The following is a 19,079-nucleotide window of genomic DNA, read 5'->3' on the forward strand; positions in this document are numbered from 1 at the left end:
ACTGTGATTGGTTCTGGCAGTTCAGATGAAAACACAGCCCTAGTCCTCAACCATCTCACAGTGCACTAGAAAAAGACAGGCAAGGAGAAAAAACGCAATACAGGGAGACAAGTGAAACACACAAAATATGTAAGAGAGAGGGCACTGGAGAAAGCTACCTGGAGCAGGTGCCTGCTGGCCTGGGTGTTAGGGGAGGGAGAGTTCCCTGGTGGACGAGGAGAGAAGGGCATCGCAAGCAGGGGGAACAGCACAGGTAGATATATGGAGGAGTGAAAGTTTGTTTTGTTTGTTTGTTTGTTTGTTTGTTTTTGAGACAGAGTCTCCCTCTGTTGCCCAGGCTAGAGTACACTGGCGTGATCTTGGCTCACTGCAACCTCCCCATCCTGGGTTCAAGCGATTTTCTTGCCCCAGCCTCCCGGGTAGCTGGGACTACAAGTGTGTACCACCATGCAGGGCTAATTTTTGTATTTTTAGTAGAGACGGGGTTTCACCGTATTGGCCAAGATGATCTCCATCTCCTGACCTCGTGATCAGCCAGCCTCGGCCACCCAAAGTGCTGGGATTACAGACAGTGAGCCACTGTGCTTGGCTGAAACAGCATGGTTTGAGGGACCATAGGCCACTCGATATTGCTGCAGCAAATGTTTCAAGGGAGGAGGGTGAGACTGCTAGTGTAGGAGATCATAACGGGCCTTGTTAACTATGATGACAAGCTTGTGCTCTATCTCATCAGGGACAGGGACTCAGCGAAGGGCTTCAAACAGGGAGAGACCAGCAGATTTCATCCAACCTCACACGCTCAGCAAGCATGCCTTTAAAATCCACAGACACACATTACTGGGGAATATCTGTGAAGGTGTGTACATGGGAGACATTAAAAACATGCAGATCCAAGGAGATGATATAATTTGGAAAGGGCAGAGAATGAGGACAGGAAAAATGACAGTGGCCCGAGGAGGGACTCTCGGCCCCTTTCCAGCCCCTAGGGAAAGTTCGGCATGGGAAAGCAGCCCATGTGTTCTGTCTGCAGGCGTCTCAGGCAGGCGAGCCACGCTCCTGCACAGAACGGGGTGATTCATGCTGACTGTAAAGATGAGAGGTGCCCATTTTCCAGGGGCTGCCATGCCAATTCCAGTTGCAGTGAGAAGGTGGCTGGGCCAAGGTACACATTTCCTGTGGGCACACCATTAAGGCATCTAGTAAAAAAATCCTAATTGTGCTCAAAGGACTTTCACAGAGCGTGGCAGCTTGAACGGGGGCGTGGAAGCTGCAGTTCCCAGGCCTGCTTGAGTGGAGCCTTGCTGTGGCTGGGAGAATCTTCAGGGGGTGGTGGTCTGAAAGTCTCCACCAACGCAGAAAAACAATGTTGATTTTAACTCCACTTTGATATAGCTCGCACATAAACCTTGGAAAAGGGAGCGCTGTGAACTGAAGTCTCAAGAGGGTGGCATTACTCTGTGATGTTTCTCCTGCCCAAAATGAATGGGGATATCAAGGTTTTGACTGGGGAAAATTCACGCAAGATTTCCAAAAGTTTTGGGAAAAGTTCCAAAAATTCATGCAAGATTTCCAAAAGTTGTTAGCTTTTGGCTTGCTTATAGAAACTGTAAGGGGGCAGCCTCGGTCTTTGTTGTAGATAGAGAAGCAAATCTGGGCCCAGGGCATGGCTAGGAAATGAGATGGAAATTGTTATATTATTTGGAATTAGAATGTCCACTTATTCCCTATTGTTAGCTGCTACAAAAATCTTGTAACTATGCCGCCCAATAGCTGTGCTGTTATTTCAACTTTTATTTATTTTTTATTTTTCTTGAGACGGAGTCTTGCTCTGTCCTCTGGCTAGAGTGCAGTGGCACAATTTTGGCTCACTGCAACCTCTGCCTCCTGGGTTCAAATAATTCTTCTGCCTCAGTCTCCTGAGTAGGGGGGATTACAGGCATGCATCACCACACCTGGCTAATTTTTGTATTTTTAGTAGAGACGGGGATTCACCATGTTGGTAATGCTGGTCTCGAACACCTGACCTCAAAGTGCTGGGATTACAGGCGTGAGCCACGTGTGCATTTATTTATTTTTATTTTTTAAGAGACAGAGTCTCATTCTGTCCCCTAGGCTGAAGTGCAATTGTGTGATCACGGTTCATTGCAACCTCAAAATCCTGGGCTCAAATGATCCTCCTATCTCAGTCTCCTGAGTAGCTGGGACCCACAGGCATGCACCTCCATGCCTGGCTAATTTAAGAAAAAACTTTTTTGCCCAAGCGAGGTCTTGCTTTGTTGCCCAGACTGGTCTCAAACTCCTGGCTTCAAGTGATCCTCCTGCTGCTGCCTCCCAAATTGCTGAAATTACAGGTATGAGCCACTGTGCCTGGCCAAAGTTTAAGTGAATTAAAAGTAAATGCAATTTAGAATTCAGTCCCTTGATTGCATCAGCCACATTTCAAGTGCTCAATAGCCACATATGGCTAATGGTTGCCTTGTTGGACAGGACAGATGAAGAGCTTCCGCTGCATATCAGGAAGTTCTGTTGGACAGCGCTATTGAGCACACCAGCTTCTTGGTGCCTTTTCCTCAGACCGAAGACTCCAGGCGCTGCTTCCGATGTAGTTACAATGAGAGTAACATTGATGTTAATTGCCATGGGCCATGTTACTGAGCTCTCTCGCTGCCTGGCATTGTGCTAAAGCCTTTCTGTGTTTGGCAGCTTGAGCCACTGAGAAGTTAATTTTCTCATTTCATTTTCCCTCTCCCAATCTCAAAATCCAAGACATTTGTGGCCATCAGTCCCTGTGTTAAGGTGAGGTTGGTGTTGCAGAGCCAAAAGCCAAAGGCGGCCGGGCACGGTGGCTCACACCTGTAATCCCAGATCATAGAGAAACAGTGATAGGGTTATATTTGGCTGAGGCTGCAAAGAAGATTGGTGATGGGTTATGGAAAGAGCAGGGGTCTTTTTCAAAATGATCATCAGCAGTACTCTGGGGATGTGTCAACAACTCAGAAAGGATTCCTTTGACCACTTGGTGCTGTTTAAGAGGCTACTACTGGTCATGCACAATGGCTCATACCTGTAATCCTAGCACTTTGGGAGGCCAAGGTGGGTGGATCATGAAGTCAGGAGTTCAAGACCAGCCCGGCCAAGAGGGTGAAACCCCGTCTCTACTAAAAATACAAAAATTAGCCGGGTGTGGTGGCAAGCGCCTGTAATCCCAGCTACTCGGGAGGCTGAGGCAGAGAAATCCTTGAATCTGGGAGGTGGAGGCTGTGGTGAACCTAGGTGATCGCGCCACTGCACTCTAGCCTGGGCAATGGAGCGCGTCTCCGTCTTAAAAAAAAAAAAAAAAAAAAGTCAACTGAAAACAACTTATCTGCCTTGTTGTTTGTAAGAAAGCTAAACTCCTGGATTGTGCTGGGTCTCATGGTGGGATGGGGGAAAGCAGGAGAGAGAGAGATAGGAGCAAATTCCTCGGGCTTAAAAGGGGGCAAGGGTCAGAACTTCCTTTTGGTAGTGCAGATAATATCTAGCTCATTCTTTTGCAGCTGGACTCCTGGTGAGATTCCCAGAAGGGAATGTTTGTTGCTGCCCCCGGGGAGTCTGGGCCCAGACCATGCATTTCCAGTCCTTGTAGAGGATTATTTGTCCTGAGTGTGACACCAAAGTCCTGGAGTCACTGAGCTTTAAGGAGCCACCAGCTGGGCCACCACTAGCCCATATGGTGCCTTTGTGCTAATCAGAAAAAGGCGCCCTTTTCCTTATTTAAATAATTTATTGTTAAGTTAGTATATTCCTGATATGGGCTAAATTGCATTTGCCCAAAATTCATATGACTGTGTTTGGAGATAGGGACTTTGAAGAGGTGATGAAGTGAAAACAAGGCCAGGCATGGTGGCTCATGCCTGTAATCCCAGCACTTTGGAGGCCAAGATGGGTGGGTCCCTTGAGGCCAGGAGATCGAGACCAGGCTGGCCAATACGGTGAAACCACATCTCTACTAAAAGTACAAAAATTAGCCAGGTATAGTGGCACGTACCTGTAATCCCAGCCATTTGGGAGGCTGAGGCAAGAGAATTGCTTGAACCCAGGGGGCAGAGCTTGCAGTGAGCCAAGATCACACCACTGCACTCCAGCCTGGGTGACAGAGCAAGACTCCATCTCAAAAAAAAAAAAAAAAAAAAAAAAAAGATTAAAATAAGGCTGTTAGTATGGGCCCTAATCCAGTCTGACTGGTGTGCTTAGCAGGGGAGGAAATTTGGATTCACAGGGGGACACTGGGGACACGCATGCATGGAGGAATGACCTTGTGAAGACGTAGCAAAGAGGGGGCCATCTGCAAGCCCATTGAAGAGGCCCCAGAGAAAAGCAATGCTGTTAGCGCCTTGATTTTGGCCTTCCAAACTCCAGAACCTGTGAGAAAATAAATTTCTGAGAGCAGGATGCGGTAGTTCACGCCTGTAATCCCAGCAATTTGGGAGGCCGAGGTGGGCGGATCACAAGGTCAGGAGATTGAGACCATCCTGGCCCACATGGCGAAACCCCATCTCTGCTAAAATTCCAAAAAGTAGGCAGGCGTGGTGGCCTGCGCCTATAGTCCCAGCTACTCGGGAGGCTGAGGTGGGGGGAATCGCTTGAATCCGGGAGGCGGAGGTTGCAGTGAGCCGAGATTGCACCACTGCACTCTAGCCTGGTGACAGAGCAAGACTCCGTCTCCAAAAAACAGAAAATCAATCTCTGTTGTTTGAGCCACCCAATCTGTGGTGCTTTGTTGTGGCAGCCCAAGCAAACTAACGTAATTACCGTACAATAGGAACATCTCCCACGGGGGTCTCTCCAGAGCGTCTGCAGGGCACCAGTCCTCATTGCATGCTTTCCAGCTGAGAGGCTTTTGTATTCGCAGGCAAAGTGTATACCTGGACGTGTGACACTGGTAGGTGAAGAGGCCCTGTCAGGTTTAGAGGGAGGGATACATGGGAATGAGGTCTCCAACAACCGTGAATGGGGAAAAAGGACATGACCGCTGGGGCAAGGTGGGGCCCGCATGGTCCCGTAACCTGTACGTGTGTGCGCACGTGTACTTTACTGAGTGTATGCATAGCTGTATGTTCCTCGCTGCTCCAGGTTGTGGGGTGAGAGGCCTGCAACCTCCACACCCACCTATACCCTCCCATCAACCCCAGTCTAGTTCTCTGCTGTGAATGGTGTCCCTGCAGAGGAGATGCTTGACCTGCATGTGGGCTTGGATCATGAGGAAATCGGTGGCGAGTTGCTGGAGGTAAAAGAGTACCATTCCCGCTTCTAGCCAGACCCTAGACAAGAGAATGGGCTCAGTATTTCCCACCAACCCGGTGGAATGGGAAATTGAAGACAAATTTTATTTTATTCAACAGAAGCAGATTACATGACCCTTCTTGCACTCTAAAGTTTGTGAAATAAAATTCCTGCTTTATGTGTGATTCAGAAGCAGAGTCCCGGCAGGAAATTGATGGCACACTCAAATGGAGTGACTGGAGAGGGATTAATGGGACCATTTGCAAAGCTAAGTGCAGAGTTAAGGCAAACCAGCAAGAGAAGAGGAGAAAACCTGAGCCAGCAACAGCTAAGGTGGTTCCTTCCCTGCACCGGAGTGATGGAGAATGGAACCAGAAGGACAAACAGGAAAATCCAGCACACCTTCTAAACATGCCTCAATCCATCTATTGTTCCAGCTGCCTTCCAGTAAGGCCCAATTATAATCCTCATTTGATAGCTACAGAAGCTTATCTAGGCTTGGGGAGTTTAAGTGATTTACCTCAGTAGATTTCAGAATGCAAGCTCTGTGAGGGCAGTGAGTGACCTTGTCTGTCTTGTATCCATTTATATTCCCAGTGCCTAGAAAAGTGCCTGGAACATACTAGGTGCCCCCTACATGTTTGTTGAATGACTGAATGAGTGAATCCCTCCAAGATCACACAGGGCTCACATGATAGCTCTGTATTTGAACCCAGATTGATGGCAAAGCTCACAGGCCTAATGATCACATTCATGTTCCTAAACCAAGGCCTATAGATCCCTGTAGGTCTAAGAGTTGGCCGAGGTAATTTTAAAATTTTGTGATTTTTGTGTATTCATTTAAATCATGGCCTTAAAAAGTTAATATTTGCACATGCTGGCTCACCTATGATCACCTATCCCATAAACAGGTACAGTGTGAGATTTTTAGGCCTAAGTCTCTGTTTGAATTCACTGTCCTAGTGGTACAAAATGGTGCCATTGTAATTATCTGGAGCTAATGAGAAAGGAACACGGGTGGATTTAATTCCTAAGTGACTTATACATGATGTCTGTGAAAGCCAGATGACGTCATGGAACGCCATACAAACAAGAAAAGTGTGGGGCACCAGGGAGGTCAGAGCATAGTCTCCCTGTGGTCCCTGTTAATGCAAACGACCGTTTCTCACATCAGTGCTATTGTTCTGATTTGTACTTGTTATGCACACAGGTTTTTGTTTTTTTAAATTCAGTTTGGTTTTATAGTTGCATAGGAGTTTAGGTATAATTTTATGCTTATGTACGTTTGGGCAACATATAATTAAAATCAACCCTTAAATGCTTTTTTTTTTCTTTAAAATATGCCCAGGCATTACTTAAGTGTAGGAAATGCTAATGTCATGCTGTAAAACCGCTTACAGCAGGACCCTAACGAACCAGCCCAAACATAATTAGGGGTATCTGGGAAGAAAAGGGAAATCTTGATCTTTTTCCCCTAAAGCTGGAAATAGTTATTGAGTGCTTACCAGTCACAGCACTGAGTTCTTTTTTTCTTCTTCTTCTTTTTTTGAGACTGAGTCTCGCTCTGTTGCCGAGGCTGGAGTGCAGTGGCGCAATCTCAGCTCAGTGCAACCTCTGCCTCCCAGGTTCAAGCGATTCTCCTGCCTCAGCCTTCTGAGTAGCTAGGATTAGAGGTGTGTGCCACCACACTCAGCTAATTTTTGTATTTTTAGTAGAAACAGGGTTTCACCATGTTAGTCAAGCTGGTCTCCAACTCCTGACCTCAAGTGATCTGCCCGCCTCAGCCTCCCAAAGTGCTGGGACTCCAGGCGTGAGCCACCATGCCTGGCTGGCACTGAGTTTTTTATCTGTGTTATCTCAAATCCTCCTAACTTTGCAATGTAAATATTATTTCCCCATTTCACAGAGGAGGAAGCTGAGGCTCATGGAGGTGTGTAACTTGTCTGACACACACAACTAGAAAATGGAGAACAAGGAATCAAGCCCAGTCCATTTGACCCTAGCAATGACATTCATCAGTCTTTCCTGGCATCAAAACAATATTTAAGACTGTAGAAGGATGGCAAAACATTCTTGAAATGAATTCCATTTTAAGTATGACTAGTTTCATTAAAATGAATAAAGGTTTGTAGATTTTTTTTTAAGTCCTCTACCGTCCAAGTTCATATTAATAGGTGACAAGCAGTATTCTATCATCTATAGTGACTATCAGGCTGTTAATACAAAATCATTTCCAAGTCCTATGTGGATACTGTCTAAAACTTTCCTCAACTTTGTATTGATCTGGGGACCATTTGTTATTAACATGATATTAACTAGGGTGAAACTGATACAGTAGTTTGGTTTTAATTGTAATAAATGCTGAACATCTGGGAACCTAGCATCTCTTCCCACTGAAGAGCATTCCTGTGTGAGCAGAGTATGGTATTTGCTGAGTCTCCTAGAGTCACATGGCTGAAGCTTGGATGAAGGAGGACTGGAGGCTGTCAGCAGGGCGTCACAGAGAGCTGGGGCTGCTCAGGTACTCTAGCTCCTTATGGAGCTTTACCAACTCAACAGTGGCTCATCCAGGCCAGCAGACAGCATTATGGGTCACCCTCGACCACGGAAGCAATTAAAGGCACAATCCCTTTAGATATATGGAAAATTCAAGAATATCAACTCAAGTATACTTCACTTAGGAGTATGATCCTCCACTTAGAGATGAGAAAGATAAATCTCAAAAAGGCTAAAATGATTTGTAGAGGCTTTTTGTTTTTATTTTTAATTGAGACAGAGTCTCACTCTGTCACCCAGGCTGGAGTGCAGTGGTACAATCTTGGCTCACTGTAACTTTGCCTCCTGGGTTCAAATTAAGGGGAATCAAGTGATTCCCCTGCCTCAGCCTCCCGAATAGCTGAGATCACAGGCGTGAGACACCATACCCAGCTAATTTTTGTATTTTTAGTAGAGACGAGATTTTACCATGTTGGCCAGGTTGGTCTCAAACTCTTGACCTCAAGTGATCTGCCCGCCTTGGCCTCCTGAAGGGCTGGGATTATAGATGGGAGCCACCATTCCTGACTGATTTGTAGAGGCTTTGAGTCCAAGTCTTTGGATCAACTCTAAGTGTAGTGCTCATTTTTACAATTCTGTTGGCTTCAATCGGGGCTGTAGATTCCTCCGAGGCCATGGTGTGCTTGCGAAGGAATGTGTACCAGCATATGCTTGAATTATGAGAAATGTAAATTACATGAGGGTGGGGGTTTCCAGTGCTAGATTCAAATCTGAGCTCCATCATTAGCTAGCTGTGTGACTTGGGGAAAGTACCTTAACCTCTCTGTGCCTTAATTTACTCATTTAGAAAACGTTTATACTGATATGTGATACATAATTTATATAAATATTAATGGCATCTACATTGTAGAATTTCAGGAATTAATGAGCACTGTACATAAAAAACCCATAACATAATGTTTAATACAATGAGTACATAAAATGGTCCCAATATCTATGATTAATTATTAGTGTTTACCACTGAATTTTTCAGCATATAGATTAGTGCTTAATACATAGTGTACCCTACCCTTCAAATATTTGTTGAGTGAATTAAATATATTTTTCTTAATTTTTTTTTTACCAGAATCCAGAAGTCATTACATAAATAAATATTTTATCAGAGGATTCTAAAAAAAAAAAATATTGTGGAGAAGGGTTCTTAAAACATTTTTACTTTCAGAAGTATTTATCATATTCAAAAGAAATCTTATCCTGGGACAATGACATCTGTTTTTGAATTTATAATATTTCTAAAGGACTTCAAATATTGGGAAGAAAATTAATTTCAAATCACTTTTACTTTTTTTTTTTTTGAGACAGAGTCTTGCTCTGTCACCAGGCTGGAGTGCAATGGCATGATCTCGGCTCACTGTAACCTCTGCCTCCCGGGTTCAAGTGATTCTCCTGCCTCAGCCTCCTGAGTAGCTGGGACTGCAGGTGTGCACCACCACGCCCGGCTAATTGTTTTTTTTTGTATTTTTAGTAGAGACAGGGTTTCTCCATATTGGCTAGGCTGGTCTCAAAATCCTCACCTTGTGATCCGCCCACCTCAGCTTCTCAAAGTGCTGGGATTACAAGTGTGAACCACACTGTGCCTGGCCCAAATCACTTTCACTTTTAAAAAAATAAAAACACCAGGGGCTAGCACAATTGGATGGCACACAATAGACAATAAATATTTGTTGTTGAGGATGAATATAATATTTTGTGGCTGTTGTGGACATTAGCAAAGAAGAGAGCATCACCATTTCCAAAAAATCATTTCTGCAGAGCTGGCAAAAGAATCACAAGGGCCAGTCCCAACATGACTGCTACTTTGAATGTTGCTTACCGAGTGTCAATCCTTGTATTAGGAGAGGTAAACTCTATCCTGAGAATGGAATTTCGGGGGATTATTTCCTCCTTTCCTAGATTCAAGAACTCTGTTTTGTGTAGTAATTTAGGAATCAGGAGGGCGGAAATAGGCAAGGAGCACAAGGCTGGGTGTGCAGTGTATCTGAAGAAATTTACACAGAAAGCTCTTCAATTTCAACTTTCATGATTCAGAAGAGATCAATGATCCTGGGTGCAAATTGCCCACCAGCAGTTCTGATAGTCTGAGTGACTTTTCTAGCATCAAGCAATTTTTAGCCGGGTGTGGTGGCTCACATCTGTAGTCATGGCTACTAGGGAGGCTGAGGTGGGAGGATCACTTGAGCCTATGAGTTCAAGGCTGCAGTGAGCTATAACTGCACCATTTGCACTCAAACTAGTCTGGAAAAAAGAAAAAAAAAAAAAAAAAAAGAAATTTCACTGCTTAGGAATTTTTGGTTTTGCAGTATGCTATTTCTCCCTTTGCAACCAACTTTGCTTCCCTTTCTTATTAGACATTTCAACTTTAGTGAATTTACTCAGAAAATTACATTCTCAGAGTAACTGGAATTCCTCCTTCCAGGACGGAGTTCACCCTCCTCCTTCCCTCCCACACTGGGAACTTTTCCTGAGACAGGTTTCTGCAAAAGTACTCCGTGTCTTTTTGACGTGACGACTGTTCACAAGCCACAATTGTTTGTTTTTAACTCGGAATTCATCTCCATTGAGTCAGGAACAAAATCAAGGCGACGGAGGCTTTAAAATTTAGACAGGAAGTTCTGCCCTTTTGACCTGGGAAACTGAAAGGAAGGTGAGGAGGAAGATGATAAAGAAAAATACCAGGGGGAGGTTGGGTATGTGCACCTCTTATACACATTCCGCATTTTCCCAACATTTTTTTCTTAAAGGTAGAAGCAGTCTTTCTAAAGACTATCGATGAACAAACACCAAGTGAGCCAGGAGACAGCCCACCACCATCGTCCGTCCAACAGGCTCCTTTGCATACATCCCTTTTGCACAGATAGAATGAAGGCAAGCAGTTCTGAGAGACGTGGGGGAAAGAAACCTTGAAAAGGGTTGTGCCCTCCCAACACTCAGTTCTGCCCTTTCCTTCTCTGGCCTCTCCCTCCCCATTTTCTTGTCTTTGCTCTTCCCTTCGTTGGTTACTTCTCTGCCTCTTGCCTATTTCTGGTCTGCTTTGACCCGCTCTCTCTTGCGGTCCTGGGGGCATCCTTCCTCTTGCTGCTCTGCCCTAGTTATCCCCCTGAACAATCAATTTCTCTTTATTTTACTTATTTATTTTAGACATGAAGTCTTGCTGTATCACCCAGGCTGGAGTCTGGTGGCACAATCACAGCTCACTGCAGCTTGGAATCCTAGGTTCAAGTGATCCTCCCATCTCGGCCACCACGCCCGTCTAGTTTGTAACTTTTTTTTTGTAGAGACAAGGTCTCCCTATGTTGCCCAGGCCGGTCTCACACTTCTGGCCTCAAGTGATCCTTCCATCTTGGCTTCCCAAAGCACCGGAATTACAGGTGGGAGCCACCACACCCAGATCGATGTCCTCTTTATTTAATCCGCTTTCATCTCATTTCTTTAATTTCTACCATTGCTTCTTAATGGAGTTTTGAAAAACCGCCTCTCCTCCTTGTGTGTAGTATCAGAGGCTGCTTGATAAATTGTACTGTAGGTCCAGGAGTCCCATACCTCAGTGAATGTTCCATTGCCAACTGGGACTCAACTAGGCTAAAACTAAATCTGTCAGCCCGTCCAGATTCCTCTCACTCCTGCTATGACTTCTTTGGTCCCCCTTTGCCTCGTCGACTTGATCCCTAGACTAAGATCCAGACTAGATCCCTCTCTCATCTCCTTCCCCAAGCCCCATTGATCGATATTACTACAGTGTCTTTTTATTTGTCCTAACTTGAATGTTTTTTGAAGATAAAGGTCTCCCTATTTTGCCCATGCTGGGCTTGAACTCATGCCTCCTCAGCCCCTCCAGTAGCTGGGACTACAGATATGCACCATGCACCACTTGAATTGCGGTAGTTTTTTTTTTTTTTTTTTTCTTTTTTTTTTTGAGACAGAGTCTCGCTCTGTTGCCCAGGCTGGAGTGCAGTGGTGCAATTTCGGCTCACTGCACCCTCTGCCTCCTGGGTTCAAGCAATTCTCCTGCCTCAGTTCCCTGAGTAGCTGGGACTGCAGGTGCATGCCATCATGCCCAGCTAATTTTTTGTGTGTATTTTTAGTAGAGACAGTGTTTTACTGTGTTGGCCAGGATGGTCTCCATTTCCTGACCTCATGATCCGCCCGCCCTGGCCTCCCAAAGTGCTGGGATTACAGGCGTAAGCCACCATGTCCAGCCGCAGTTTTTTAAATGTTTTCCTTCCTCTCTCCTTCCACTGCCCTAGTTCAAGGCTTCATCATCCTCACCTGAACTGTTTTTATATATCGCAACCCTGCTCTGCTACCTTCCGCTCCTACCCTTTCCCATCACATTTGGTTCTCTAAAGCACAGATATGATTGCATCACTTCCCTTGCTTAACAACCTTTCATGGTTCCTGGCTCCCTGGCTCCTAAGGGCAAGTCCACATCCTACAAGAAGACATTCAAAGCCTTTCACCACTTGGTTCAAATCTACTTTTTTTTTTTTTTTTTTTTTGAGACAGTTTCGCTCTTGTTGCCCAGGCTGGAGTGCAATGGTGCGATCTCGGCTCACCGCAACCTCCGCCTCCTGGGTTCAGACAATTCTCCTGCCTCAGCCTCCTGAGTAGCTGGGATTACGGGTATGCGCCACCATGCCCAGCTAATTTTTTGTATTTTTAGTAGAGACGGGGTTTCACCATGTTGACCAGGATGGTCTCGATCTCTTGACCTCGTGATCCACCCACCTCAGCCTCCCAAAGTGCTGGGATTACAGGCTTGAGCCACCGTGCCCGGCCAAATCTACTTTTTCATCCCCATCTCCCACCATATGCTAGACCATCTCCCACCATGCATTGAATAAAAAAAAATGGTTTGGTTTGTCTTAATGTTTTGTCCCATGCTTGTAGTAGCTGGAGTTTATTGCCAGGGCCTCAAAATGAAAACACACCAGTTTTTGACCCAGTAAATGCAGAGGCATGGCTGCCCTGAGCTGTCAATCTGGGTCCTACATAGGCTCCCCAATACCAACTAACTGTGTTATGGCCAGTCCCGTGGGTCGCTTCACTTCTTCAGGCCTAGTTCTCCTCATTCATATCATGAGGCTTAGATGACTTCAGGATTGCCTTCTAGCATTAAAGGATGATGGATAAGATGTGCAGACTCACCAAGCCAGACTTCGTGGGCTGTGGAACCTTGGTGCATTTCCCCAGTACCAACCGACCTCCCAGTCTGTCTGTAGCCATCATCTCATCCAGGAATGACCTCAGACCCTGGAAGAACTGACTCATACTGCCTAGCCTCGGACAAGTCGGATTTGTACCGGAAAGCTCTTTTATTAGTATGCAGTAGCAGGAGAACTTTCATATGCTTTCCAGAACGTCTTTTCCCTTAATTAGTGGTATATGCATGTCCATATAGTCTCTACATCTTTTTTCCTCTTGGTAAGTCAAATGAGTTATCAAGAGATTGTATGGACATAGATTCAGAATTAGAAGGGCTCGTGATCCAGAGGCTACTGTTTCCAGGCTATGATCAGGCCTGAGGAATTCCTTCTGTTCTGTGTGTCTGTTAGGAGGGTTTGATTGCAAGCAACAGAAAACAACTGGCTGCCTAAAGTAAGAAAGGGGATTCCTAGGGCCGGGCGCGGTGGCTCAAGCCTGTAATCCCAGCACTTTGGGAGGCCGAGGCAGGTGGATCACGAGGTCAAGAAATCGAGACCATACTGGCCAACACGGTGAAACCCCGTCTCTACTAAAAATACAAAAAATTAGCTGGGCATGGTGGTGTGTGCCTGTAATCCCAGCTACTCAGGAGGCTGAGGCAGGAGAATTGCTTGAACCCAGGAGGCGGAGGTTGCGGTGAGCCGAGATCGTGCCATTGCACTCCAGCCTGGGTAACGAGAGCGAAACTCCGTCTCAAAAAAAAAAAGGGGGGGGGGGATTCTTGTGAAGATGATGGGCAGCTCATGGAGGTTTTCCCCTAACCACCCTGTCTGGTGTGGCCTCCTCAGCTGGGCTCCATCACCTACCTTGCTTATTTCTTTCACAGCTCTGTGGAGTCTGTAACTGCCTCGTTCACTTGTTTATCATCAGTCTTCCTCCTTAGACTGCACACTCCTTGAGGGCAGCGATATTGTCATTCTTGCTCATTGCTCTACCACCAGACTTAGGACAGTGCCCAGCACACACGGTATGCTCAGAAATATTTGTGGGATGACTAAATAAGTAGAAAGGAGGAGCCGAAATGTTAAGCCCTAGAGATAATTGGAGATAAGGAAGATCAGTAGCAGGAACTCCTGGACCACCTTTTTAGGCGGTGCCATGCCATGACTTAACTAACTGCACTTGCGTTTCTGCTCCAGGTTTGCATGCCTAGAATGGAGAATGAGTTGGCCCAGATGAGCATCATGTGCCTGCTCTAGAGGCCATGAGGTTGACGTCTTGGGAGTGGCTGGAGAGCAGAGCCTCACATGGAAGGTAGGAGTTAGGTCAAAGAAATGGCTACCAGGCAGACGTCCACTGCCTTCCAGCAGAGTGGTCACTTTTCTTAGAGACCTGTTCATTGGATCCAGCAATTCTGCTCTCTAGATAAATCTCTGTGAAATGTGTTCATGGACTCAGTCCATGGGTTCCACCTAAATGGGTCTCACCTCCTTAAAAGACTTACCTGCTCAAAGCAGACAGGCACGCTCAGGGCCTGCCGACATGATCTGCGCACTCCCTGTCTTGCATATCCCAGTACATCTTTTCATACATTTGCTTCTTATTTTCTGGCTCATGAATAAAACACATCTACTTTACATTAGACAAATATATGTTTTCACTTAACCCAGATTCCTTGTTTTCTGTAAACCCACATTTGGGTGACTTTGTTGTGACTGATGCTGTTCACTGTCTACCCAATGGCCGCTCAGGGCTGCAACTCACTCAGCCCCAGGGATGAATCAAAATGGAAGCCTCTTACTCCTTTGCCCATGGTTAGACCAGAGGTAAGATGTAACCCAGCTTTGGGATATGAGAAATCATGCAAAGTCTGCTGAAGGCTTCTGGAAGGATTTTCCTCCCTGATGAGAGAATCATATGGAGAGAAGGGGTTTTTGTATCTATCCCTTCCTCTTCCTTCACTCATTCTTTCGTTTTTTTTTAATGAAAATCACAATTTCATTATTGGGTGCCACCTGTTTTTGCTTAACCTCACTATATCTTTAGTGGTAGGTTAGCAGATACTGAAATGATCTTCGCAGACTGCGCAAAATATGGAACGCTTCATGAATTTGCATGTCATCCTTGCGCAGGGGCCATGTTAATCTTCTCTATATCGTTCCAATTTTAGTATATGTGCTGCCGAAGCGAGCACTCTCCCTTCATTCTTGATTGGGTTGCCTGCATGTGAGGACATGATATTTGGAGCTGTGGTAAATATGAGGTAATAAACATGGGGAGAAAAGGCAACATGCAGAGGATGGTTGAGGGGGAAGAATATAAAGATTTGGGTTTTGGGACTTAATGAAACTAAAAAGCTTCTGCATAATAAAAGAAATAATTAGCAGAGTAAACAGACAACCCACAGAGTGGGAGAAAATCTTCACAAACTATACATCCAACGAAGGACCAATATCCAGAATCTACAAAGAACACAAATCAGCAAGAAGAAAACAATCCCATCAAAAAGTGCACTAGCGCATGAAGAGACAATTCTCAAAAGAAGATGTACAAATGGCCAACAAACATATGAAAAAAACACTCAACATCACCAATGATTAGGGAAATGCAAGTCAAAACCACAATGAGATACCACCTTACTCCTGCAAGAATGGTCATAATAAAAAAAAAAAATAGATGTTGGCGTGGATGCAGTGAACAGGGAACATTTCTACACTGCTGGTGGGAATGTAAACCAGTACAACCACCAGGAAAACAGGGCAGAGATTCCTTAAAGAACTGAAAGTAGAGCTACCATTTGATCCAGCAATCCCATTACTGATTATCTACCGAGGAAAATAAGTCATTATATGAAAAAGATACTCGCACATGCATGTTTACAGCGGCACACTTTGCAATGGCAAAAATATGAAACCAGTCCAAATGCCCATCAATCAATGGGTGGATAAAGAAAACGTAGTATCTATATACCATGCAGTAGTACTTAGCCATAAAAAAAGAATGAAATAATGCCAATCCTAGATGGAATTGGAGACTATTCTAAGTGAAGTAACTCAGAAATGGAAAGCCAAACATCACATGTTCTCACTCATATGTGGAAGCTAAGCCATGAGGATGTAAAGGCAGAAGAATAATACAGTGGACCTTGGTGACTCGAGGGAAAGGGTAGGGGGTGGCAAGGGCTAAAAGACTACACACTGGGTACCGTGTACACTGCCCGGGTGATGGGTGCACCAAAATATCAGAAATCACCACTGAACAAATTATTCATGTAACCAAACACCACCTGTTCCCCAAAAATCTCTTCAAATAAAAAAAAACTAAAAACATTTGTAAAATAAAGATCTGGGTTCTTGATGAATTTTTTTTTTTTTTTGAGACAGAGTCTAGTTCTGTCATCCAGGCTGGAGTGCAGTGGCATAATCTCAGCTTTCTACAACCTCCGCCTCCCAAGTTCAAGTGATTCTCCTGCCTCAGCCTCTTGAGTAGCTGGGATTACAGGTGTGTACCACCAAGCCTGACTGAGTTTTTTGTATTTTTAGTAGAGACAGGGTTTCACCATATTGGCCAGGCTGGTCTCAAATTCCTGACCTCAAATGATCTGCCTGCCTTGACCTCTCAAAGTGCTGGGATTACAGGTGTGAGCCAACCGTGCCCAGCCTGGATGGCATTGTTGAAGCACAGAAATCAACTCTGGATTTCTTAAGTAAGGGATTAGTGTCCACATGGCGTAAGTCATTTTGTTGAATCTACTGTTCCTTGCAGTCAAAAGCATTCCTACCCGCCAGACCTGCAAAGAACAGTTTGTTTTTTATCTTAAATCTGATTCCTTTGCTTTGTCACACTAGAGATTCTTCTACTGCCTAAGAGGAGGGGTTCTACTGAGCATCAGTTTGAGAGCAGGTCTGAAGAAGAGCCTAAACACTCACTGTGTTTCATTATAAACTCTCCACTCTTCATAGCTTCTTGGAGTGATCATTGTGAATAGCTACTTGAAAGAATACTATGACTATTTATAAATCTCTTTGATATATATTCATGTTATTTAACTTAAAAAATTTTTTTTCACATTACAATTTAATAGACTCCCATCTGGTGTGGTTTTAGAATTTCTATACAGACGGAACTTAAAAATGGCCCTTCAGTGGGAAGTGAGAGTGGGGTCCTGAAACTGCTCTGTACTCTTAAGATTGAGGCCTGGGTGCAGTGGCTCAGGCTTGTAATCCCAGCATTTTGGGAGGTCGAGACAGGAGGATAGCTTGAGCCCAGAAATTTGAGATCAGCCTGGACAACATGTCAGGACCCTGTCTCTACAAAAAATAGAAAATGAGCTGGGTGTGGTGGCACATGTCTGTAGTCTCAGCTACTCAGGAGGCTGAGGCTTAAGGATAGCTTGAGCCCAGAATTTAAGGCTGCAGTGAGCTATGATTGTGCCTCTGTTCTCCAGCCTGGGCTCCTGCTTGGGAGTACCTTAGCTTCTCCCGATCCTCTGATAAAGTCAACTGAATACTGAATGCTTTACAATCTTTTTTTCATAAATGATTTCTTTTTTACTCCCCATTCCATGATAAGGAAAACTAAGTGCGTCTCAATTTTTTTTTTCCATAAATTATCATTATCATTTTTGAGAAACAGGGTCTCACTTTGCTGCCCAGGTTGGTGTACATTTGGTAGAATCATTGTTTATTTCAGCCTCAAATCCTGGGCTCAAGTGATCCTCCTGCCTTCCAAGCAGCTAGGACTACAGGCACAAGCTACCACTCCTGGCTAATTTTTAAATTTTTTGGCGAGATGGCGGTCTCACTATATTTCCCAGGCTGGTCTTGAACTCCTGGCATCAAGCAATCCTGTCACTTTGGCCTTCCAAAGCACTGGGATTATAGGCATGAACCACTGGGCCCAACCCAAGGTATCAATTTAGAGGGTTTTATGATGTGAGCCTCTAAGATAGAAAACTTGGTAGAATAACAGGGTGTTACATCTGCATTGTCATTGAGGCTGTCTAAATCACTTTACCTGGCAACATCAGATTATCACTGGCATTTAACTTTAAAATAAATTCAGGCTCAGCAGGCTTACAGGACTGCACAAAACACACAGATAAACAGCAGAACCAGGTCTACAACCACGGTCTTCTGCTCATTAGTCTTCCCACCGCATTAAGCTATTCTCAGCTTAGAGATGGAGCATTTAGGATCTGGAAGAGTGTGGCTAAGAAGGAAGTTTCCTGGTACATTAAAAGTAGCCTTTTAACAGCACGAGCCTTTTCCTGCCAGAGAAGAGGAATAAAACACCAGAGGGTTTTTGGGGGGTAAAACGGGTCATCTTATCACTCAATGGATCTGAGTATCTAGCTCCATGTCATGACAACGTATTTATCCAGAATATTAACTGGCTTCTGCCCTATATGTGCCTAAGTGATACTGACCAGTGTTAACCAGGAAGAACTTTAGATCTTGAGGAGGATGGAGAAGAGGCAGGCATGTCCTCCAAGTCGCCCCATACAAATGGTTTGGAAGAGAATGTCTCCAACTTCTCAATAGGCATGTGGTCTCCGAAAAAGGGTCCTTGTCCCAAAGAAAGAGAAGAGTGTCTGCAGTAGCAGGCTGGCGGGCCAAGCGAGTGGAGGGTTTCAAGTCAAAGGCAGTGCTGGGTTTTCCAAGCCCAAAGGGAAACCAAGCTCCAGAAGAGACATGGAAAGTTCGAGCAGAGCCAGAATGGGAGTGAAGGGGAAAGAAAGCAAAAGGAAAACTCATGTTGACAGACTAACTGACTAAAAAAGGTTCATACATAAATGTGAAGAGAAGGTGATTCTGACTTCTCCACTCAGGACTAGGGTAATGACGTAATCAGCGTAAGTGAGACAGAGTGGTCTGGCACACATGCCAAGAATGTGGGCTGGAGGGGCCTGGGTTATTCCAGGCTGCCATGGTTTTTAGCCAAAAGTAATAGAGCCAGGCAGGGAAAGGAGGCAGCCTTATGCCTCCAGGATGTCAGCGCATACTCTGAGGTCCAGGACAAAGGAGTCTTGTTTGTTCCCTTACTGTGTTGGCCAATGAGCACAGCTAGGCATAGAGTGTAATGTTCAAAGGCACAGGGTCTACAACTGGACAGCCTGG

General features: G+C 45.0%; 1 non-coding gene across 1 annotated transcript; it reads right to left on the minus strand.

Annotated features, from left to right (window-relative positions):
• Positions 1 to 15,047: 15,047 nt before the first annotated feature.
• Positions 15,048 to 15,154, minus strand: LOC120365116 (U6 spliceosomal RNA). The gene has a single exon (XR_005580135.1). It is a non-coding gene; the product is annotated as a U6 spliceosomal RNA (small nuclear RNA).
• Between the last annotated feature and the right edge of the window lie 3,925 nt (positions 15,155 to 19,079).

The sequence above is a fragment of the Saimiri boliviensis genome, chromosome 7 (assembly GCF_048565385.1).
Source record: "Saimiri boliviensis isolate mSaiBol1 chromosome 7, mSaiBol1.pri, whole genome shotgun sequence".
NCBI lineage: Eukaryota > Metazoa > Chordata > Mammalia > Primates > Cebidae > Saimiri > Saimiri boliviensis.